The following is a 24,767-nucleotide window of genomic DNA, read 5'->3' as shown; positions in this document are numbered from 1 at the left end:
GCGTGGAGAGCGGCGGGCGTTATGAAAATGTTGAGGCGACGTGTCACAACAGATCCACGGAGAAGACGGTCAACGGCAGAGGAAGTGATTTATGCAGCAGTTGGAAAGCGTGTTGTTTGGCCCTCGTGCCTGTGTCACGTAGCAAACCAGGAATCTAAGGGGAAACCGACCAGAAAAGGGAGAGGCAGGAAAAATGAGCAGCTCGGTGTGATCTTTCCATCACTCGATTACCGCATGCGTTATGAATTCAGAGATCTGAGCTGGTCTGATGACTTGACGGGATTGTGAACAGGAGAGGAGACGGTGTGGGAGGTTTGACCGTTCGCTGCAAGTCAACCCAGAGATGAATCTTAATGATCGTCATTTAACCTTTGACACACACGCGCACACACACACACGCACACAGTGCCAGTTTAGGATGAGGAATGGAGCGGAATGCCAAGTATATAAAGTAGAGAGAGTGTGTGTGTGGGTGTGTGTGTGTGTGTGTGTGTGTGTGTGTGTGTGTGTGTGTGTGTGTGTGTGTGTGTGTGTGTGTGTGTGTGTGTGTGTGTGTGTGTGTGTGTGTGTGTGTGTGTGTGTGTGTGTGTGTGTGTGTGTGTGTGTGTGTGTGTGTGTGTGTGTGTGTGTGTGTGTGTGTGCTTGTGTGCTTGTGTTGAGAGTTAGAGGACTGATTGGGGTCAATAGACACAATTTGCCTGTGAGAGCTTTGCAGAATCCACTTTACAGAAACTTACAAACACAACTGAATATAATGTCCAGTTTTGACTTCAACCTTCAATCCAGTTATTTATCAACTGGTTAAAGGGCTCACAACTAATGATGAAGTCTTGTTTTGTCCACAAACAAACAAAGATTTCTTTGTGATATGGAGCAAAGAAACCAGAAAACATTAACATTTAAGAAGCTAAAAAAAATCTTCATTCACTGGTTGGACTGAAAGGGAGTGGTTGTTTGTGTTTGTGAGAGTTTATCAAGAGGAACTGCTCACACCTGTGTGAAGCCAGAAAGACAACAAAACAGAAGACGGTATGTTGCCACGGCGTCTCAGTGTCCCACTGCTGTTTTTGTTGTACCCACCTACCTAGAAAAAAAATCAAATATCAAATAAAAACCCTGACCCTTAAGCTCACTGGAGAGCCAGAGGAAATGAATAACTGTTCCTAACATATAAGTGAATGTATAGTTTGAGCTAGAGCCAAAGATGTCATTATTGATGATTATCACAGTAAAATGTTGATTCATTTAAGATTTTTGCTCCCAAGTTTAAGGTGAAGCAACAAACACTGTGTTTCAAAGAGTTTGCACGTCTCTATGACATCTCACAGAAGCTTTTTATACATCTACTGTCTGGCCTTTGAGCTCCAAAACTATCCAGAATATGCTGTTTCCTGCTTGTATTATGTAAATATCTGCTGTTTTCTCAGTCTTCCATAATAGTAAACTGCAGATTCTAAGACGGTGGTTTCTCAAACTCACTAACTGATGAAGCCACAGCACGAAAACTCTGAGAGTTCATGTTATAATGAGAATAGCATTTTATATATCTATAAAAAAAACACTTTTCGCTGTGAAACTGTGGCGGGACAAATTAGACGTGGCAGGCCGCCAGTCTCTTTAATTAATGGCAAACACTGCTCACAAGAACAGTTTGGACCCATTTAATTCAAAGAGCAGAAAAAAAAAAATACCCCAAAATAATCAAAATAAAATTAAAAAACAAAAACAAGAAGATTACACTCTGTTGTGTTTTTGCTGAGTTAGACAGGAAAAGAAAAGAAACTCCCTGCAGTTTCCAATTTCAAAGCTTTAAAGAGAGAATATTGTAGGTGGAGAATAACACGCATGTGGAGGAACTGCTCAGTTGTGGCAACATGATGCCATTTGGTGGAATCTGCCATTTTTGTGCGTGTGTGCGTGTGTGTGTGTGTGTGTCCATCTGCTCTGACCCCCTGTTCAACTCCTCCAGCACCGATGCACATATGGACCACGCACACACACACACACACGGGCAACAGCTGAGAGGAGCTGCCCACCCATCCTCCGACCTCCTTGATCCCTTCTCCTCCTCCCTGCAGAGCCTCGGGACTCATCCAGGTGTCCCCTCTCCTCCTCCTGTTCCCTTTCGTCTCCACTCGCTCTCTCCTCTGTCCTCTCTGTCTCAAGCGTGTCCTGCTGTGAAACGTTGGACCGGTGACAGTTTGCTCATATTCCGTGCGATAGCTCGGCAGAGGACGTTCAAAGCAAAGGAAATGATGGAAAACAATGTTGTAATTTCATATACAAGGCTTAAAAAAAACGTCCAAATTCTCTCTCATTTTTATCTGACAAACAAGCCAAATACACGAAGACGTTCATTTAAAATCGTGTAAAACTCAGAAAAGCTGCACTTTTTATTTGAAACATGATTGACACTAATAATGTACAATCACAAAAGTTCAAACAACGTCATTTGAGCCGCTCAGCAAGATTGTGTCGGCTTTGTGAGTTCAGACACTCATTTTTCAATTACGCTCTTTGAGTGTCATCGTTTCCACTCATTTCTGCCGCCACTCGCTGACGAAGCCGCGGTCTGTCTCAGTCTTTTAGCGCCGACTTCCTCCACGTCGCTCACATGAATGTTTCGCTTTGTCTGAAGAAGGAGGCAAAGACGCAAAGGACGAGGGAGCGAGAAGAAATCGGTGGTGCAGGGGAAAAAAGGAATACAAGTGGAAACAAAGGGCAGAAGATTAGAAGGGTAGAGGGGACGGAGAGAGAAGAAAGAGAAAGAAATGAAGAAGGACCGAAGAAGGGAAAGAGGCTCCAGTTTTGTACAGGAGTGCAGTTTCAGCTTCTGTAAAACCCACGAGCTCTGAATAGCGCTTATTAAGCAGGGACCGTGCGCATGTGTGTGTGTGTGTGTGACAGGGTGATATATTGAAACACACCTCTGTGGAACAGCTGCAATGATGAGACAGAGAGTAGGGAGTAAGAGGTGTCGTCTACCTTACACACACACACACACACACACACACACACACACGCACACACACACAGACACACACAGAGCTGAGCCAAGTCCTTTATTGTATTACTGAGGCCAGCTTGTGTCAGAGGGAGAGAGGGGAAGGGAAAGAATAGAAGGAGAGAGAGATGAATTTGTTGTGACTGCTCTGGTGGACTCAGCTTTTTAATGCAGCTCTTCCTCTCCTCTCCTCTCCTCTCCTCTTCTTTTACTCTGCGTTCTTATTATATTACACTGATTAAACTGATGCAGAGAAATTGACAGAAATTGGGAAAGACAAGAAAAAGAGCGAAAGAGAAAGGAAGCGAGACTCGAGGAAAACAACAACGACACAAGACGGGACGAGAGGGAGGGAGAGAAATGGAACGGGACCGCCAGATATATTTACATACATAAAAAAGAGGGAGAGATTGAATAGATGAATGTGATTTATCTATAATGAAATCAGCCCCAGTCCATATAGAGGAATGTACTCCATTCAGCCTTTCTGCTGTAACAGAAAGATTTACTCATTTAATATTCCAAAGATCAGAGCGAGGAGATACACGCCGACACTGTCCTGCGTATACTACTTTAAATACAAAGTTAAGACAGTGTTGCAGTAACAAGCCACAAAAATCTTTTAAATCCACCCATTCAGTGACGGTGAAACCGTCACTGAATCATAAAATCATTCACAAAGAAAAAGTCATCCTTCACTCATGTTATATTGTTGTAAATTGCATTTTTCATCGTTGTACAATTATGCAAAGTGATTCCTGAGGATAAACAATCAGCATTCGCGTTTTAAAAGAATCTTTAAACGCATCTTAACTGCATGTCGTTAAGATTCACACAAACAACTGCCACTCTCACGCTTCGGTCGCAACAAAAAACCAACGTTGACGTCAGAGACGAATCGTTTCCACTCGGGCGAGTTTCAACACTTCTTGTGCGCTTTCGCATGATTCAAGACGCCCCGGCCGGCACAAGTGATGTGGAATTTACACAGGCTTTATATGGACTGTTAGTGTACATGCAATATACATTTGACCAAAGGAAATTGCCGTTACCTGTCGCAAATGACCGAAAAAAACTGAAAACATTTACGTATAAATAATTCTCTCCCGTCACTCAAAACCCACTTTTCGAGTCGTGTGAAGACGTGTTCATGTGCGATGATGATGTGTGTGTTTGTACGTCAGTATCTCTCTGGACTCGCACTGAAAAAGAGTCGTTTGCTGTTTGTTCACGCAATCATACATGAACACTATGGAAATAAGGATCCTCCCCCGTCTATGTGTGTGTGTGTGTGGTGGTGGTGGTGGGGGTGGGGGGGGGGGAATGCTCTCTCTCTTCCTACCTTTCATGTCCGTCCAGGCATGAAGCTATCCACTCCTCACACACTCTCGACTTACTGCCTCCGGCCAAACACACACACTCACACACACACTCACACACACTCTGACTTCACATTTCCCATGGCTACTTATTCGGTCCAAGAAAGCTGTTCCATACACTTCAAGTTGTTTGTTTGAATGGATTTTACGCGCCCCTGGCATCTGACACACACACACACACACACGTATAAATGCACATTTTAGGCCTCCGGTACGGACTTCTGCTCCAGTGAGTGTGGCGTATAATAACACACAACAACAACACACTCAAATATACATATTGCACAGTGCTTGCATCTTTTTCCTATTGAAGCAGCAGCCATGACAAAGAGATGCTGTCCAAAAAAAAAACCCAGCAGCCAGATTGGTGCAGCTCACCTGCCAGGAACGCTCCACGGTCCAGTTATTCTGTAAATCTGTGTGTGTGCGTGTCGGTGTGTAACTTTCCTCAAACTGCATCTGTTGTAATGGCTCAACTTCTGAAAGCAGCATCTGTAATGTTTCACCCATCAGTTGTAAATCAAAGGACGGAGCCGTATTGGTTCAGCTGGTTGAGGGTTTTTGTGTGTGTGTGTGTGTGTGTGTGTGCGTGTGTGCGCGCACGGAGAGATGTGGGAAAATCACAGTCCATCTCAGGAGTTTTTTTTTTATTGACGTCCTCCTGATATTTGTTTGTTCTGAGAGGAAAATGTTTTGATCACAAAAACAATCCCACGTCGAGGTCACAGTGGGCCTTTAATGCCGGTAAAGTGGGGAAACTGGTGTCGTCTTCTCTTTCATCACATCCATAAATTCCCTCTCTCTTCTTCTCTCTTCTCTGTCCGTGTTACTATCAGTTTCCCCGTCTCCTCTTTGTCGTCCCTGTCTCCCTCCCCCCTTTGCCTGGAGGACAGGAGGCAGAGAGAAGTGGACATTTAAAGGAGATGATCCCTCTCTCTCTCTCTCTCTGTATCTCACTCACTCTCAGCATTACAAAGCCCCTTGTCCACTTTGATTAGTTACATTAACATGAGCAAGAAAAAGGCTGCACTCTGAAGAGTGAGTGTGTGTGTGTGTATGTGTGTACTCTTGTGTTTGTTAGGACCCTTTCTAGGCATAAACACTGACCTTGTCAGGACCATCAGTCCTCATGGAGACTGGAACTGGGTCCCTAATGAGGCAGAACCGCATTTCTAGGAAACTAAGGTCAAGTATAGGGCTCAGATTTGAATTGTGGTGAGGTTAAGGTCAGGATTAGACATTAACTGGTTATGGTAAAGGTTAGGATAAAGATGAGCTGTGCATGTCTACATGTCTGTAGTCAGCTGTGAGGACATTTTGGCCGCTCCTCACAACTTTAAAGAGCTTTGTGAGGGTGAAGACTTTGTTTTAGGGTTAGTGTTAGGTTAAGTGTGAACATTTAGTTATGGTCAGGTGCTTAGGAATGCATCATGTCCTCAATAAGACTTCTGTATAAGTGTGTGTGTGTGTAAGACACAGAGAGAGAGAGAGTTCTAGACACAAGTCAACAACCAAACAGAGCCGTGATTGTTGCGTCGTTGTGCAACAGCCAATGGTTTCCTTGTACGACAAACCAGAGAGAAACCAGCGTTTTCTGCCTGACCGCCATGAACGATGGCACTGACATAGAGTTAGAGGAGGAGGAGGAGGAGGTGGTACAGGGATGAATGAGTGATCTAGAGGAGGACGAGGAAGGAAGGATGGAAGGAAAGACAGACACGGTTAAATAGATGAAGTAAATGAAAATGCGGCCGGCCCGTACTTGTTTTTCCCATTATCAAGGTTCCGAACTGTCGCAGAGCAAACACAAACAGCGTTAATTACTTGGCACACACCGAGACATACGAGCCACAATGGGAACAGAAAAAAAAAAAAAAGCCTGTGGATGCATGTGCATGGACACAAAACAAAGACGTGACAGCTTGTGTGTGACAGAGACTCAAAGGACAGAGAGGACAGAGAGGACAGTGCTGTGGGAAAGTTCAGACGACGGAGGACAGCCCTCGTGAGGACGGTTATAAACAGCTCGTGAGCTGTGACTTGGCCTGAACTGTGTGTGTGTGTTTTTTAAAACAGCAATTTATGAACAATATTTTTGCATCTCTAATGCAAGGAACTTAACCACGTGAATATGTAGTTTTAATTGGAATAGAACATGTGGAAAAAATACTAATTTTAACTAGCCTTTTCCATCTTTTTCAGTCATTTTCTGTTTACTTTCTAATGCACGATATTGGACTTTTTGCCCATATGCCGATACATTTTTACGTCTTTTCCTTTTGCCCGACTGCACACGTCATTGAGTCTCTACTGTAGTGAAATTAATTTAATTAATTTTAATTATTTTTCATGCTCATGTCACAGCAGATGTGGATACAAAATATCTTCATTGTGCAAAATAAATAGATATAAAAGTGTAGGAGGCAGCAACTTTTTCAGCCTGCTGTTGTCTATCTTGTTTGCCGATAACTGATCTTACATTTTAAAGCCAATATCTGCTGATGCCAATATCGTGGCGATAATATCGTGCAATAATAAATAATGGTGTTACAGTGTACACACGTCCACATTTAAAGTCAGTTGGTGCGTAATCTCACCAGGATTTGATTAAGTGTACGACCTCAGTGAGGAAATAGCAACGACAGCGTCAGTTAAACTTACTGCACATAAACCACCACTAAATGTTGTAGGTGTTTAAACCCAATCACGGCCTTTTCACACATTCACTTCACTGTGAAAACTTTAAAAGTTTCACGTTCAGCCGTAGTTTTCGCCGCTATTCACATTTTTTAAGTCATGGGTTTAATCGCGACGTTTCATTAATCAGCCCCGAGAAACACAAATCAATTGTGGGAGACTGCAGCCAGTGCAACAACAGAACGGACTTGTTAAGTAATTAAATTGAATCAATTTACTGTAATTGACAAACTGCTCATGAATCCATTTGTTAATTTGACGATGCGTCTGCGAGAGTTGAGTTTTTTTCTTTCTTTCCACACAATGAATCTTATCATTTGTTTTGGTGATCAGTGCTTGCTTTCATGATTAATACTCTTTTAACTGCACGTCCTCCCGGACAAATTTCACCATATTTTAAGCCCAAAAAAAGAAATAAATGTTTGCACTGCTGATGCGTCCCACAGTAAAACAATCATCGTTCACCGGCTGCAGACAAAACGCTCAGTGTCGGCGTCAAAATGCCTTCACCTCTGATCTTCCCAGAGGAGAATGTGCTAGAATTTACATTTATCTAGAAAGGTCAGTAAATTAAATTCAACATCAAGTTATTGCTCCCTTGACAGTGATTTTTCAATCAAGGTCAGATTTGTCGCAGTAAATGTTCCCACCTGATTTCTCTGGTAATTTTTTTCGCCGGAGGACGAAACAGGACATGTATTGAACTGCGTGGTAATATTTGTGTGCGAGGGTTTCGTCGTGCTGCGTTCGTGTCCAGATCTTGGGTCACGGTCGTCCGTGTGTACTTCAGTGAGGTTCTCCTCTGTTTCTGTTCCCATGACTTTGACATTAAATGGTCCAGCGTCGCAGTGCAGGTCCATGTTTGAGTCTTAAGCCCTGGAGCAATAGGCCACAGCCTCTCACACTGTGCACGCACACACACACACACACACACACACACACACACACACACACACACACACACACACACACACACACACGTTGCTCATGAAATGGACATTTTAGGGTCAGCTACTTGGCAACAATCCCTAAGGAAGTGTTTTGTTTATCTTGGCATTTCTTTCGACTATACACTTAAGTCTGCCCCACACTAGAGGATTTTCTAATCTTAAGACTTAATTTATTATTAAAAACGTGGGAGCCCACGCACAGACACAACAACAAACTATGTGGCCGCCTTTCGACGTTTTGATCCTGAGAAAGCACAGACGAGGCGATCCAGTCCAGACGCGGGACCACACACTTTGCGTTTAATCAAACAATTTCAGGGCGGAGAATCCAGGGATTTGGGATCTCACAGAAACAGAAACAATTTAGCTCAAACTAACATTTGAAACACAACAACAACTATAAACTCGGATACGCAAGTATCGGTGCATAGTACGCAGACAGTGTTACCATGTGATGAGAGGAGAGTATGTAACTCAAATGCAAAGAAGGCGGCAATGTCTTCAAATGCACCACAAGTTATCCTGTAATGAAATAACCCATTCCCACAGTGGAAATGTATTAAGTCTGTATTAACTCCTGGGTCAAATGACTCTGCTATGTACACAGGTTTTTAGCAGCTTTTGTCTCCGATCTGCATCAGTGGGAAACAGAAAATGTCTCCTTTTCTCTGCTTTAGTTTTGGCAGCGACGTCAGAGCCAAGACACACATTTGTCTTCCAGCTGTTAGCATAGCTGTTGTCCATGAATGTTTCTATCTAACACGCCATATTTTTAATAATTTCACTTTACTTCATTTTATTAGCACCTTAAAATCTTTTCACTCACAGTTTGAGTTTGAACAAAAGAGGGTTAGCGATAAAAATAGGAGCAAATGTAATGTTGTCACTGAGCTTCATTGTTTTGTCATTATTGTTTTCTTCTCCCTCCGACTCATTTTGTTTTTTTCGTGTATCTGTGATGCCACATTTCATGCAGGGGTGAAAAAAAAAACACCACAGGGAAGACACTTGCAAAGGGAATAGTGTTAATAACCAATTTTTTGAAAATAAAACTCTGCATACACCTGCTAATTTCATGGTGAAATTGGCTTTAAATATCCAAAATAAACACTAAACCAACACTTCTTGTGTAAGTTGTCCGTTTAAATGAACAGCGGTGTTGTCACGACTTAGGGAAACAGTCACCAAACACAAATCTTTAACACAGACCTTGCCGTGCACGGAGCAGCGTCAAGGACGGGCACACGCACACATTTTTGTTTTGTTTTTTTGACATTTCCAAGAAACACTTCCAGAAAGTGTCACATTCATGCATCATTGTTCCTAAATCAACGCTCACACTCGCCGACAAGGTCAGGAAACATTTTGCTGCTTATAAGAGTCGGTGTTTACTGTCAGCTGCAGTAAACAGGGATCATATCTGTTCTACTCTTACAAAAACACAAGTGCATCGTCTACCCACTTGGCCTTGCACATGATCCCAACCCGGCGCCATTGTTTCTGGAAAAATACAGTGTTTGTTTTTGGTGGGGGGGGGTCGGCTGTGGCTTTAGGCAGTGACAGGGAATGTGACCAATCAACGAAGGAATAAGGGGATTTCTGGAACTGTTTTCAGTCAGTTTTCTTTAAAAAAAACTGTCAACTTTTCACCAGACACAGCTACTCCAGTGAAGACTGAGCAAGGAGTCACTCATTCACAAAAAATAAGTGACCTATTTGCACGTTAAATAGCAATAATCGTGAACCAGGAAGCAACAACACGTTTGCACAGTACTAACCCTTTTCTTACTGTTTTGAACGCAACAATGTTTTATTCCCTTACTTTACTTATTACTATTACAGAATATAGAATACTAACATTCATCTGACACACAGGCAGGACCTCAGAGGCTGACACCATTCTAGTGACCCACAGTTCACTCAGTACTGCTCACAAGTGCTTGGTACTCAACACTTGAGATGGAGCCAGTGATTATGATGTGTGTGTGTGAGTGTGTGGGGATTTTAACCAGCAACCCTGCGGCCATGTCTCTGACCACTAAGCCAAAAGTGGCCCATATTTTTGTCTGTTGACCTCAATATGTGTAGACAGAGCTAATGACACAAGGGGAATGGACACGTTTAACAATGGTGTCTGGTGTCTAAGAGTGCGTGTGCGTGTGCCCGAGGCAGTCCTCTGTAACCTGAATGTGAGTCAGAAACTGGTTCCACTCATTTCCTTCTCAGCTTTACCATTTAACAATGGTTACACACACACACATACACACACATACTGTTCCTGTCAGGAGACCACTCCCACTCCCCTGTAGGTAAGTGGCCTCTCCCTCCCATCAGCCACTCCTTAGCTCCAAGTCACACATTCTGAAAGAGAAACATGATCGTTTGTATAACGAGACGAAGGAGAATTAACATTTCCCCAAACGACGACCCTCTCGAACATCTTGAATTTTCCTTACCATTGAATTCACTCGAGGACACACACACGCGTGCGAACACGGGGCGACAATGTTTCTCCATTTCTGTCTTTGACGCTCGCACACCTCGTCAGTCTCTCTGTGACACACGCGTTCATATAAAGTATTTCCCTGTTGTAAAGTGTAATAACAGCTGTCCTCGGGCCTGTTACAGCTGTCGTAAAGAGACATCAACTCCCAAAACTCATTTGCCACACACACACATCGAGGACCTGGAGGGAGAAAGAGTGGAGGTCTTGGTGGCCCTGTCTTTCTTATTTTTTCCCTTGTGTTTTTCTCTAATTTTACAGCTGGAGGTGTGTACACACACACACACACACACACAAATATCCATGCCCTCGCTGCAGCATGTGCTGTTTCCAGTCTGCAGGCCGCTTTTGTCTGAAGGAGGAGAAAGTAGTCGTGTGTTCACATTCCTTGCCGTTTCCCATTTGCTGTACTTGGAAGAAAGAACTAGCCGCTGTGATTAAAACATGAGGTGCTACATGCACACCGAGGGAAAGCTCAGGTTTCTGGGATGATTGTGATGTACAGTATGATGACATGAGCAGATGAAGACTCGTTTCCCTTCCAGCGCACCTCTCCACAGGCATGGACTGCTAAACAAATTGAAGTCAGAGCTTCACATGTCTCTCAGGGACATTAAAGTTCCAGCCTTTATGCACGGCTGCTTAGTGTTAACTAACCAAGTTTTGCTGATCTCGCCATATTATTCAGTGAGTATAGAAACAGCCGTCCTGTGGAGAACTGGGAACGAGGAAATGTTGCTTCTTCGTGTCGTTACAAGTACGTGCAGGCGGGTCAAAGGTTTAAACCGGGAAGTTTAACTCGGGACAAGAACATTATCTCAGGATAATCTCATAGAAGGTCCTTTAAAGAGACTTTGGTGGCTCAGTGAATTGAAATGCAGGATGCTAGTGGCACTGGGTTTTCCAACATGGTTTTGGATTGCTTTTGTTTTTTTTAAGAAAGAGATTTTCGCTGAGCTCATGCTGCAAAACAGCGTGCTGTCGCAGAAGAATATCAACATGTCGTCTCACAAAGTTTGTGCAGACGATACAGGAGATTTTACTCAAAGTCTAACATTGATTTGATATTGGACGTTTCAAATGATGTGAATTGGAAGATTTCTTAACCCAGCTCCAGTTGTTGCACTTTTAAAAATTCTGCGTAATAGAGACCTCTTCACTTGGAGCCCCAGGCAATTGTGTGGTTTGCTGAACGTGAAGAGAGCAAACAGTTTAGCCACATTATCTAAACAATGACAGCAAGCACTGAAGGTCATAGATGAACCAGAAAACCAATAACATTAGCTTAAAGAGAAGTCTCTAACATGTCAACATAATGTTCGGCGCTAGCTCCAAATGAAAGCTTGGGGAGTGTGTTTGCAATCCAATGTTGAACGTATACTGTGATTAGTTTGGGTTAGCGTTACTGTTTGCTTTATAGATGCGGTAATGAGTTTAGTTTAGCTGCAGTTTTTGTTTAAAAACGCCATGTAAACATCTGTCTGCTGTGCCCAGATGTTCAGCAACTAACCGGATGTTAAAGCCAGTGTTAAAGGAGAACCACGGAAATAACATACACACCTGTCTTTACAAGTGTAAACAGACATGCTGGTGTTCATGCGGCTGTAAATATAGTTTAATGTAGTTTATACATACATGGTTTTGACATCACACCTGTACTCTTCTTCGCTTTTCCTACCGTTGTTGTCGTTGCTGACGCTCAGTACGACACTGACAGGAAACAATAGATGCGTTATGTATGTTTAGCTCTGCAGACGGCCTCAGAAGTGGGAGCTTTGGTTGTTGTCTCGCCTGCAAGTGTGTTATTCCCTCATGTGTGCTATTCCCTTTGTTTGGGTCTCTATGATTTCCACTGCTGTGTATTGCGGCCCCTTCTTCTGTGAAAAGTAAATTTCCTCCAGGACAGTAAATGCTATCATTAGGTATCTTTTTGTTGTTCGACAGAACTGTGTCACAACCACAGATAAAAGAGCTCCTTTGACACATTTTCCTTTTTCTTCCTCTTCCTCTGATATTTTTTTTTCATGTTTGATTTTTATTGGTTTAAGAAGTCCTGCAAAAACATTTCTTTTTTACTTTTTTTTTGGCAATTGTTATTTTCGGGTGCCTTTTCTTCTTTGAAGTTATATATTTTATGTTTTTTAATGTGTGTTTATGCCTTTATCTGTCTCCGCTCAGCGTCTCTTCAGCGTTAGTGCTGTTTCAGGTTCCTCTTTGTGTGCCTTTATGGAGAGCTGCTTTTTTGTCTGACAAGCTGAACAACTGAAGTGCTTCTGCTGCACAAACACGGGATAGACTAAATCCAAACCCGCCAGTCAGCCTTTGAACCAGCTTGCTGGACAATTGGACAAGTCATCTAGGCAGTTCAGTGCCGCTGTGCTGACTTGCTAAGCCACCTTCTTCACATTTAACCTTCTTATAGGTTCTCAAATGGGATTTTTTTTTGGGATTCCTCCTCTTCCTCAGTCTCACACTGTACTTGCCTCTTCCCCGCTTCTGCCACCCATATTCTCACTTTCAATCTTCTTGCCTTTTTGTTTTCCCTAATTTCACCTCTTCCCTCTGTTCTCCATCTGGCCTCACTTCCCTTGTGTGTCTGTCCGTGTGTGTGCACATCTGTGGGGGTTAGCGCTTAATGTGTGTTTGTTCTGCTCTTATCTCGGCCACACCAGACCTGCTTTTGAGTCCAAACCCTCAGCTGTACCGTGATTGGCGCAGGAGCAAAGTACCGCCTGTCTGTGCTGTGATTGGCCCATTCAAATCCTCGACAATGGATGTAGCAGGGTTTTTTTTTTTATCCTAGTTATCCATCAACACTGTAAAGAAGCATTATTGGTATTAAGGGGTCAGTGCGTTCAGGTGCAGGCGTTGCTCACCGCCCGCCTGAGGCTCTTTCTGACTAAAATTAGAATTTTGAACCTGAGTCAACCTGCTAAACAGGGCGATAAACACCATTACCGCAATCGCTAGTGGTTGTTCTGCCCTGTGGTGCTGTTTTTCACCCCCTACTGTATGTGTGAATTGTGACGTCATGAGTGCAACCGCACACAAAACAACACACCTGTATTTTACTTTCTACCACAATGTCACAAAGTAGTGTTACTCACATTCCTGGCATTGTTGGACTGATAAGGAAGGAAAGGGAAGTAAAAGAATTCAGCATGTTCCGTCTCGCTTTCCCACAAATTCCGATCAAAGCTGCAGCCGGTGGACACCTGCACGCGCCGTGTTCATTTGATTCAGGTGTGGATGTCGATTAAACACTTTCCCAAGTGGGTCAAAAAGTGGATTTTTTGACCAGTGCGACTGGGGTACAGCAATTACTTTGACCCCGTTCTGTCCAGTATTGATCTAGTGAATCAGACCTTGAGCGTGTACAGTGAAAGCCCTGGAATCGTGTTGCTTACGCACATCATGATGAATAACACATCAGTCACATAATCTTAAAATTCCTGGCGAGGAGATCGCCAATAAAATATTAATGGCTCCCTGGATTTTTCCCACTTTGAGTCACATTGTGGTTAAAGTTTTTACAGGCTGAGAGTCTGTCGTGAGTCAGCCAGTCAGCATTTTTGAGGTCAAGTGTGCGGTGAAGGATGGCGAGAAGCAGCCAGTTGAGACTTGTTGTTTCGGGATTTTACTTAAAAGAAGGAGAGGAAAAAAAAAAAAAACAGCTGTGCTCTCAGTTCAGAGCCAAGTACCGTCTAAGGGCTCAATAATTACTCCCCCCTGACTCATTCAAAATGACACACACTGACACAGGATCAGATGGTTTATGGGCTCGGCTTTCTGTGACGTTACAAGATACCAGTGCCCAGAGTCACTTGAGTTCATCTCGTACAGACGGATAATAAGAGAAAAGTTGGCCCGTCCCGTTTTGACACAGAGGTGTCTCCATTACTGTACGCCATCAAACTGTACGTCCGTTGTGCTAGCTGACAGAGACGGAAAAGAAAAGGGGTGGACAGGGAGACGGTAAACAGAGCTGTGGGTGTGGGGGTGGGGGTGGAGGTAAACGGGTGAACAAGTACACACACAAAAAGGGAGGGTCGGTTGAGCTTCCCTGAGAACGAGCGAAATCCGACTCCCTCGTGGGGCTCATGGATGAACTCATTCACAGACGTGAAGGTGGGGGAGGGAGGTAAAGGAGAGGTGAGGAGGATTTTCCCAATTTCCTCTGCACCTCTCTATCATCCCCCACCGCGTCTCCCGTCCCCCTATTCTCCCCCCCCTCTCTCTCTCTCGGCGGCCTTATCTGCCAGCCAGTCAGCATGTGAAGTTGCTTTAAATGTCAGCATTTGAATAGTAATAGAGATTAATGATGGAGAGATAGACCGGTAGCGCGGGAGGGAGCGAGCGAGAGAGAGAGAGAGAGAGAGAGAGAGCACCGGAGAGAGGCGAATGTCATAAAGATAGTGTCTACGGGAGGCTTTGACCTCTGCTAACAGCTGGAAACACAAACACACGCGCTCTCGTACAGCGCTGTTAGTGAGGACACTCGATAGACTTAGCCTCTCACTCTCACCTGAACCCAACCGCTGTTCAAATCTCGGCCCTAGACTTAACCGGCTCCTCAGGAACGAGGTTCTTCTGACACTGATCACTGTGGTCAGACAAGAAAATAACGTAAAAATGACCTCAGAGGTGTTATGTATTTAGGATTGAGGCACAATGTTGACTGTCTACAGGTCACTGGGGTCACTGAGTATTTGTCACAACCATGAGGAATTCCAGAAGAACTTCCCCGTTTACATGAATGAGAGACTAAAGAGCTTATAAGCAAACTTTATATCTTCATTATTGATTTAAATTGTGATTATACTTTGTGACACAATCAAAACAATGTCATCCAATGACTCCTCCAGCCAAACATTGTCATGGAGAAGCAAAGAAACAAGAACATATGTGTATTTCCTGCTTATATCGACGTAAGGTGATCATTGTTACTGCTGGTTTCAGCATTAAGCCTTGCAGTTTTTGGATAATATCGTTGAAATATCCCACAGTAAAGGCAATTTTCAGCTTCAACACACTCGAGAGTCTACGTCTCTCTATCCATATGAAATGTGCAGAGGCTACGGGAAAATTTAATAACCTCCTCGGACGGAGGGTGATGCAACATCCTCGGAAAAATTGAGGCACTGCCTTCCATTTTCACGTTGAAACCTTTTAATGATAAGGTGGCCATACGGAACCAGACAAAAAAAACGGCTGTAGCGTCAAAAGACAGTTCCTCACAGCTCAGTTCCCCGTTCCTATTGTATGGCCTGACAGTGATACTTTGATGGAAGGTCATTAGTAAGTCATTCATGCCTCATTGTGCACCGATGTCGCTTTTTGTTTGCGGTTGTCCAAGCAGAGATGTAGAGAGAGAGGTCGCAGAGAGAGGTGCGACTTCCGGAACTCATTCAACGTCAGATTCATCACAATGTCAGATTTGCGTGAGGCTTTTCAAGCAAAAGCAGAACTGTGCGTCTGCTTAGAAGTATTTAAAACTCAGATCCACTCCATTCCGAAATATCGATCAACGACATGCTAGTACACAGAGATGGAGGTCATGTGTGTGGCTTTCACTGAAGAGAAAAAAAATAGCGTGGCACTTGAAAACTGCTTGAGGTTGAATTTGAATTGAAAAGGCTGCATTAACCCCGAGAGAAGAGAGGGGTGAGATAGTCAGGGATGGAAGGACAAAAAGGCTCTTCACACAGGGGAAAGGAAAACACACATTTCTGTTTTACTGATACTGTCAATGGAAACTCCTGAATCAGCTGAACACACACACACACACACACACACACACACACACACACACACACACACACACACACACTCGTCTCAGATTCAATTACACCACCGTGAGATGAAGGAGAAATTCTTCAGCCTTCAGCACTTCCAATTAAACTACCACTCTGAGTTGGTGTGCGGCTGTGCGTGTGTGTCTGTGGTGTGTGTGTGTGTTGCAAAAATGCAAAAAAAAAAGAGTGTGTATTTGGGTGTGTGATTGTGTGTATGTTTAACAGGCGAGGTGTGTGTGTGTGGGTCTTGGCTTTGATGGCGTCGCGCTGCGCTGCAGTGGCCACTGAAGCATGACGAGAGAGTGTGTGTGTGTGTGTGTGTGTGTGTTCGTCAGCCTCTCTGATGTCACCTTGTATCATTTCAGGCTAATTTCACCTATTCTCAGAGAGAGGGAGAGAAAGAGAAGCACAGGCAAAGAGAGAAGGGACAAAGTAAATGATAAACTACAACTTTATTAGTGTCCTTGAGGCGGCGGGCAGTGGTGATACACATGCACATACATTAAAATAAAAATGGCTAATATGTGAAGGGGAGCAAAGTGAAGGCGACGTTAAAAACAGGATAATGGAATCTTGGTTACACAGTCATTGCGGACTATAATTTTTTTACATTAATTCCCCCTCGTTTCTCTCTCTTCTCATTCAAAGCCTCCTTTATTACAGTTGGAGCCAAAAAAACTGAAACCACCACAGTGATGAATGGGTAGAAAAATTTCCCACAAAGCCCCGCGAACGATTACAAATCCAGGTCGGGGGAATGTAATTATTAACTGGACTTGTCCAAATTGGAATGATTTAGAGGGAAACAGGATTACCGGTGGCTGGAATTGGATTTTAATGATGCAAATGTAATTATTGTCCTCGAAAATGATAGAAAACGGAGCTTCTTCTTCTTCTTCCCCTCTCTGCTCTTCTCTCCTCGGCACAAAAAAAGAAGATTGAATGAATGAATGTTTACTGTATCATATCGTTAATCAACAGCCTCTTCATGATCCCTCCAAAATTACTTTCCCTGTTTCTTTTCTCTGCCAGTCTCTCGCCGCTTTCAACTCTTTCCCTCTATTTCCCCTTGTCTCATCCTGTCTTATCTCGTCCCTGGTGATAACATCTCTGCCCGCAGACTGAGACTGAGCTCTGTACTAGACAGACGTGAGGTTGAGAGACGGAGGCAAGAGGATTCTACTGTGTAAGTTTAGAAGGGAGGAAGATTTTTATGTATATCAACTCAAGTTGGACGGGGGGGGAGTGCAGAAGAGGTAAAAGTTCCAGTGAATTACCAGACATGGGTTTCACTGACTTCACCTTGACTCAGTAAACATCCATATCTCTCATATCTGATGTTATGTACCTGGATTTCTTGCTCGCGGAGCTTTTGCATTTCACATATTTTGCGCTCGAACCACATTGCTGTATCATAATTTCACAGTTCACGGGGCCGCCGCCTTAAGCTGTTTCCCCCCTTACATCAACTCATCATCTCGTCAGTGAAATGCAAGGACGTACGAGCATCCGGGAAGAGGCAAGTGCCGTTTGAGTGCTCCGTCACATCTGCTGCATCTCTCCCCCCCCCCCCGTTAAATCCCGCCAGACTCTGTGAAAATGATGAAAGAGCGGGTTTCACTCAGAACAGAAATGAGACATTTGCGTTAATGTTAATGATGAATGATGCTCCGGCGTCGCAGAGGACTTAGAGCAATGTCAGAGGACGTGCGACGCGCAGTGTGACAGGTGTGAGCACGTGGAGATCTTTAACTTTCACAGTTTTGGAGGCCGCACGTCTCCTCTGCAGGAGCACTGGTTTCCACAAGGTCAAGTATTGGCTTAGGATTCCTCAAGATTTGATTATCAGCTAAAGTGGAGCTTCTTTGTCATCGTCGATTTTCTTAAATCTTCTAGATGAGAAAAAAAAAAGAAAAGAAAGAAGAGGCAACTCAAAAACTTGATTTGATTTAAACGTGTACGACAACGTGAGCAGAATTTGGCTGTTAGATCTGATTTGATGCTGCCTATTCTGCAGATCAGGTCAGTCTCATTGGAGAGAGGAAAAACCAATCACGCAGGCTTTTGTTACAATTCCTTTTCCAGGTAATAATCTTGATGTAAGCTAATAACCGAGGAGTGAACGGTGAACAGGCCTTTATCCACATTGAAACACAAGTTTCCCCGATATGATATTTTTCTTTTTCATTCTGAAAAAAAGTTTTCTGTTGACACGGCATCACCTGTGCCCTGTTTCCGTGATGGTACGGTTCAGTTTGGTACAGAACGGCGTGGTTTGGAATGGTAAAACCCTCAGTCAGGCTTGTGTTCCAACCAAGAACCGTACGCAGTGTGACGATATTAGATGCCAAAAAGACCATGCATCAAAACGGGGGAAGAAGACTTGGAGCAAGCTTGCTTCGTTTTCACACAAACACAAGAAGGAGACGATGACAATGAAGATGGAAACAATAAATGCAAGTGCAAGAGCACAAGGGGGAGGTGGAGCTATGACATCATGATAGTACAGTTGCGTAGTAGTTGTATACTTTTTGTCCATATGTGACAAAAGTGCGGTTCATGTGAATGAAAAGACAAAATTACACAGAACTTTTGCAGATTGCAGAAACTCAGTCAGATCACTTTTGTTTGAGTCACCTCCTTTGTATGGAGCAAATGGGGAGGAGGTGGTGTTCGATGCACCAAATGATTTTGAGCATCAGTGGCAGATGTTGCGTCTGATGCCATTCGACAGTCTTTCAGAAAACACTGCTGCTCTCCTGTGTCACTGTGAGAGTGCGTGTTCTGCGTGTGTGTGTGTGTGTGTGGTTTCCTCTCTCTGCCCTTGAGCCTTTATCAAGTTCTTCTAATTATTTTATTATGTAAATGAGACGCCATTATTTCATTAGTGAGGCAGCCAATCACAGAAGCTGATTAGGAAGTGATTAGCATGCAGTCGGGTTCTCTCTGTCTCTCCGTGTCCTTGTGAATGGAGGGGAAAGGGGCAATAATGACCCATCTGGACACACACACACACACACACACACACACACACACACACGCAGACACTTTGAAAAACTGTTGTAGGGATTTGTTGGATCGTATTATATAAGGTTAACACAGACACTGACACGCAGTATTCCTATTTAAAGTTACAATCAGGAGTAGGGCAGAAATATTGGGCTGATATGATAAAAATTGCGATTATTCTAACAGATAGATGTATGATAATGCAAGGTGGAGACTTGACGATATACAGTATATTGTGTCCTGTGTCACATTTTTAACCACCACTTTTCACCATTTGTGAATGGTCCTGTGACACGAAGGCTGAAACAAACATTTATATTCATAATCAATTAATCTGACTACTATTTTCTAGATTCATTGAGTAGTTTGGTCCATAAAATGTGAGAAAAATGTGCATCACTGTTTCCCAAACCTGAAAATATTGACGTTCTCAAATCTCTTGTTTTTGTCCACAAACCATAATGATTTCTTTGTTACACAGAGCAAAGGAAGCAGAGTATGTTCACATTTAAGAAGGTTATTAAACGATTAACTGAGTTACGCAGCCCTATGTGATGTGCATCGTGTCTTCAAATACTGACATTATTTAAAAAAAAAAAACACAAAACATGGATGTATATATTAGTCTCTCAGCTTCCTAAAGCATTCTTGCACCTTTCAGCTCATTAACTTCGGTTTCCAGTCCAACAACTTTATCCTTGCTTATGACTCTCATTTATGTCAAAGTGTTAGAGTGGGCCACATTTGTCAAAACCCGCAGTGTGATAGTAATGGCAGACAAATAAAGTGGGTGAACATTTGTGGAGCGTTTCACTGAAAAAGAGACAAATGTTTCCGCTTGGGTTTGGCAGAGAAAACTGCACGTCGTTCCTGATGAATGTAAGAACCCTCTGGCTATTTACATAAGCAGCTGTTTGCTTATAAGTTCGCATAAAAGCTTTAAAAAATATATTTACAGTATGTCAGACGCAGAAAGACAAGAAGTCAGTAGAACATTTGGACAGGACAAGGCTCATCCTGCAGTCTTTTCTTTCCTGCAGAGGTTCAATGAATGTTCAAGATGTCCTTCTGTCATTATTGGCATCAAGGATTTACTGTCAATGTGTGAGAAAAGTATTAGAATGAGAAGTTGAGTGGAATAGCATGAGGTTTGTGCGTTTTCAGTTCTTTCCCTTTCCCTTTCAGCATACACACACACACACACTCTGAACACAAGAGCCGTGTTTTTGTTTGGTTTGTCATCGCATAAAAGTGAAGGTCTATGTGAGGTGTGCACAGATGAAAAGAGATGAATACTCTACTTGTGAAAAGCCTCTTTTAAACCAGTCACTAAAGCAAAAAAAAACTTAAAACAAGGACATGTTTTTATTCCCTGCAAAGCCAAGGCAAAAATATATCTCCTCTACAGCAGCAGCATTGGATCACTGTGTGGAAAGCTGTGTGTGTGTGTATGTACACAGTTAAAAAACCCACAGCTCATATGCTAAACACTGTGGGTTTAAATCTAATTTTGCTGTACACTGTGTGCAGCGTTCAGTGGTTGGAAGCTGCGTTTGAAAAGCTCAGAAACGAGTGTGTGTGTGTTCTCTGTCCTGTCGGCGAGGCCACAAACAAGCCCAAACAAATGGTTTAATAGGTAAGCCAAGGTTAAATGTCTCTGCAAGGCACAACAACAAGGCTTTATGCGTGAAAAATTACAAATATATTGGTGTTATTGTGCCGCGATTAATTCTGAGAAACTTTTTATAGGAATGTGGCCACACTAATTGAAAATAACTTACAAATTATGGATGTTGAAGCTCATATTCGTTCAATTTTGTGTTTGTTTTTTTCCTCATAATGTATTAACCGGACAGGACTGACACTAACTAACTATACTTACTGAGCCTGTCGAGAGTCAACAACAACAACGAGACTCAGTTGACTCACGCACAAAGACGTCTACAGAGCTGCTTTACATGCGGCTGTTTCCACAACCCACCAGGAGAGAGTGTGTGTTTGTGATTAAACCAACACTTGCAGACTAGGTCGTAAAACCTATCGCAGACAGGAAAGCAGTGGCAGTGTTTTACGCCACGTGGCTACAGCCTTCATAATGGCAGCTTCAATTAAAGCCGAGGTTCTGTTCACGTAATTATGCGTAAATTCCCTTTCCTCCTCCTCCTCCTCCTCCTCCTCTCTCTGTTAAAGAGGTCAAATCAAGCAGGCTAAAAACGGCAATCACAGTCTCATCACACACGTCATAATTAAAACTAAAAGGATTACTGTTTGATTTCTCGTCCATAAAGAGAAACATGAATTTGAAATTGCACACACCGTTAACTTGCTTTGCGAACAGCGAGCAGGTCACTTTGTGTAGTAAAAAGGTGTTTTTGGCAATAAATCGATATTCTATCTATACTGTGACAAGACAAGAATATCGTGGTCGGGTTTTTGGATTCTGGTTTTGAAGGCTGTTGCATTGATAATCATGTTTATTATATTGAATACATGTGTGAAATACTAAATTAAATATATTGATTAATAAACGCATGTACTCGACAGATTTGCATGTAAAAAAAAGTCACTTGATGACACTTCTATATATATATATATATATATATACATCTCAAATCATGTAAAAAAAGTATCCCATATTGCCCAGCTCTAGTTTTTTCTCCTCCTGTAAGCCAATAAACGGTGAACTCTTAAAAGGTTTTTGGTGTAACAGGGGTGAAATAAAGTAATTATAAGTTGTAATTTCATGGAATTATACTGTCCTTGAGTCACTTGACTAATTTCTCCCTCTCATCTCTTTGGACACAGAAAACTGTATATTGTTTATTTGCTATATTGACTATGAAAGCTTTTCTTAAAAAAACACTATTGCTATAGATCACCAAAACATTGCAAAATCTCATATTATCACCCCTGGACTTTAATATGAAATGTATCGTCAGCTTTTTATACCCTGGAAATTAACTACTACATGTGAAGGAGGTGTTTTGCATTTAAAACACAACCACAGACTTTCAAAAAGTCAAATATTGACTGCAAACTCTATATGGTGACATAGAAAATACTGTATGTCAGCATGCTAGTCTTTGTCCTATAGATGCTGTACATTATTATAAAGCAGACTTACTCCACATGCTTTTAACCCGTGCAGAGAGACCTACCTAACAGCAAGATGTAAACTGACACACACACTGTGGGAGACAGGAAGTCATGGAGTTTTACAGAGACACACACAAACATTTGCTCGACATCCGCTGAATTTCAGTGTGTGTGTGTGTGTGTGTGTGTGTGTGTGTGTGTGTGTGTGTGTGTGTGTGTGTGTGTGTGTGTGTGTGTGTGTGTGTGTGTGTGTGTGTGTGTGTGTGTGTGTGTGTGTGTGTGTGTGTGTGTGTGTGTGTGTGTGTGTGTGTGTGTGTGTGTGTGTGTGTCAGAATTCAGTTTATTGTATAATAATAGTGAACAAAGCAGTGGAAGAATTTCAAGTTGTGATTTCCTCCGTGTCCTCCACACGTCACGTCAGGTTAACTTTCTATGACAGAGACTTAATTGAATTGAATGGGAGGGAAATGAATTGCACTTTGTTTGTTTTTTCTCCCGAACGATGCCAAGAGGGATGTGAACCAGTGCGTCTCCGAGGCCGTGAGTCACGGACCAGCCGTGCAGCCGGCAGCCGAAGACAGTCACTTAGTTTGATGTTAACTTGTTTCTCCTCCGGTGGTGGCTGTCACCTCCTGGTGTCCCTCTGTGGCAGGAGCACAGATCAGCAGGGTATCTGAGGGCCCCTGTCGTCCTGTTCTCCATCACAGCCGCCACAGCCCGCTCCGGGACAAACGTAGCAGCGCTGCGTCACTAACTGTACGCGGGAAGATTTATGTTGCTGCAGTGCTGGTAGCTGTGAGTTGTCCATACTGTTTATCTTCTTTTTTTTAGTGTATTTTCTTAGTAGGCTACCACAATTCCCAGAAAATAACACCAGAAACAATGTTGTGGACGTTCCTTGTTATTTGTGTTTCTGTTTTTTTGCTAATTCTGATCTCTAAGGTTTTCCGTTAGCATTAGCAGCTAGCATTAGCAGTGGTAGCAATCTATATTTCATTCAGTATTGGTCCAATACTGGTCTTAATCACTGGATCGGATATCGAACGGAGAATAATCTAAATAAAAGTCAGCAATAGCATTTGAGCTGAGTCACGTTTGGGCTGTTTATTTCTTCTTTTTGGGGAGAATAGTATAATTTGTTACACAGTTGTGTCTTTGAAATATGTTGTTAACAGCTTCGTAGTTCATGGTCTAAAATTATTGTATTGGACTAAAAAAAGAGGTTTTAGAGTTTCTTTTAATAATTAAAACATGCTTTCTGGTTTTTCAGCTTCTCAAGTGTGAGTATTTTCTGTGTTCTTTGCTCCATGTGAAGCAAAAAAATCATTAAAACTGAATAATTTTGGATTGTGGACAAAACAAGACATCTGAGAACATGATCATTTAGAGGTTTCTGAAACATTCTTGACCAAACACTAGAAATTGGCTCTGTTGTTCATTTTTTGTACTTTCAACTACATATTTATTCTCTTTTAAGACTGAATTGAATTTTACGCCAGTTTTATCGCTGATGTTATGACAAAGCAAATAGGTTTGATTGTTTTAGTTACGGCTGAAATGATTAGTTTCACCCTTTTTTTTTTAGTGTCAAAACATTTTTTTAACCATCTGTGATAACAAATTTAATGGCTTTGGGGCTTTTCGATTGTTGATGAGACAAAACGAGGATTTTGGACAACATTAAATTGGGCTTTTGAAAATGGTGGTTCTTTGCTATATTTTGGGCAAACACTGAAAGTGCTCAACCCAAAGGATTTACCTGTCTGGCTATTGTATTAACATTTGGACTTCTCTATTTAAGTGTCACGATCTCACTATCATACAGTTATACACATTGTAGAGGATTCTTTTTTTATCCACACACTTCACTCCTACTTCAGTCAATGTCAAGAGCACAGAGGACACATGTGGGTTTGTGGTCCACAAACCACCAGTGACTCGACTCAGACGGCACTTCTTTCCTTTTCTTAGCTATTAACGCAGGACGCACATCACTGCGAGGTCAATGAATCAGATGGCGAACATGCTATTCCTATCAGCAATATTGCCAGCACAAGCCACATATCATTGCAAGTTGATTGGTTTAACTCGCCGTCGGGGACAAGCGGCGTCTCTCTCTATTAGCGGGACCTCCTGTTAAGGCGGAGCCACGGGCGGCCAGCTCACACATGCTCGTCCCGTAAGGCTGCGGCGATGGGCTCAGATGATGAGCCCAAGGCCCTGACGGTTGAGTCAGAGGTGGTTGTGACTGGCCCTGAGTGATGACTGCTGGAACTCAGACTCCCGGTGGTTTATTAATGAGCTGAGACAAACACACGCACAAGACTCACGGCA

General features: G+C 42.8%; 1 protein-coding gene across 9 annotated transcripts in view; it reads left to right on the top strand.

Moving 5' to 3' along the window:
* Positions 1-24,767, top strand: part of ptprk (protein tyrosine phosphatase receptor type K) — a 115,339-nt gene that overhangs the window by 21,879 nt on the left and 68,693 nt on the right. The gene's annotated exons all lie outside the window — the stretch shown is intronic.

Source organism: Solea solea, chromosome 17 (assembly GCF_958295425.1).
Source record: "Solea solea chromosome 17, fSolSol10.1, whole genome shotgun sequence".
NCBI classification, from domain to species: domain Eukaryota; kingdom Metazoa; phylum Chordata; class Actinopteri; order Pleuronectiformes; family Soleidae; genus Solea; species Solea solea.
The sequence above is the reverse complement of the archived record's forward strand: the minus strand, read 5'-3'. Positions and strand labels throughout refer to the sequence as shown.